The sequence below is a fragment of the Mastomys coucha genome, unplaced genomic scaffold (genome assembly GCF_008632895.1).
Source record: "Mastomys coucha isolate ucsf_1 unplaced genomic scaffold, UCSF_Mcou_1 pScaffold14, whole genome shotgun sequence".
Classification (NCBI taxonomy): Eukaryota; Metazoa; Chordata; class Mammalia; order Rodentia; family Muridae; genus Mastomys; species Mastomys coucha.
The window spans coordinates 79,598,852-79,599,721 of NW_022196896.1; the positions used below are offsets into that span (position 1 = coordinate 79,598,852).

General features: G+C 45.7%; 1 pseudogene; it reads left to right on the forward strand.

Moving 5' to 3' along the window:
- The first annotated feature begins 481 nt into the window (after window positions 1–481).
- The window catches only part of LOC116089439, a 1,602-nt pseudogene continuing 1,213 nt past the window's right edge, over window positions 482–870 (forward strand).

An 870-nucleotide genomic window follows, 5' to 3' on the forward strand; every position in this document is an offset into this window, starting at 1 on the left:
AGGAAAAATAAAAATAAAAGTTACAGAATGACAGATACACTATAATGACACTTCTGAACAGTAAAGAAATAGTGTTTGTGTTTAGGGAAGGCTGAAAGAAGCTGAGGAGAAGGGCGATCCTTCAGGAGGATCAGCAGTCTCCATTAATATGGACCCCAAGATCTCTCAAACACTGGGCCACCAAACAGACAGCATACACCAGCTGATATGAGGCCCCCAACACACATACAATAGAGAACTTTGGGTCTATGTTCATTCAGAGATGATGCACCTAACCCTCAAAAGCCTGGAGACCCCAAGGACTTTAGAGATTGGTGGGTAGGAGTATCCACGTGGAGACTGGGTTGAGGTGGGGTGGGGAGGAGATGTGGGATGTGGAATTGTCAGAGGGTGGATGGGGGTCAGGGAATGGAATATGGAGTGCAAAAAATAAATTAATTTAAAATTTAAAAAAAAAAAGAAATAGGCTCTTCTCTTCCCGATGAGGTGGAGGCCGGCCTCGCCTCCTACTCAGCTCCATTTTTCCTCTCTTCGCTTTTCCCCTTTCCCCCAACCCCGGGGACTGGCGAGATGTATCTTGTCGGGGACACTGTCAATGAATGGAAAGAAGGTTCTTCATATGGATCGGAACCCATACTATGGAGGAGAAAGTGCATCTATAACCCAGCTGGAAGATTTATAGAAAAGATTTAAATTACCAGGACAACTGCCAGAATCAACGGGCAGAGAGGAAGAGACTGGAATGCTGACTTAATTCCCAAGTTCCTTATGGCCGATGGTCAGTTGGTGAAGATGCCGCTTTTCACAGAGGTCACTCGTTATATGGACTTCAAAGTGATTGAGGGGAGCTTTGTCTATTGGGGCGTGGGG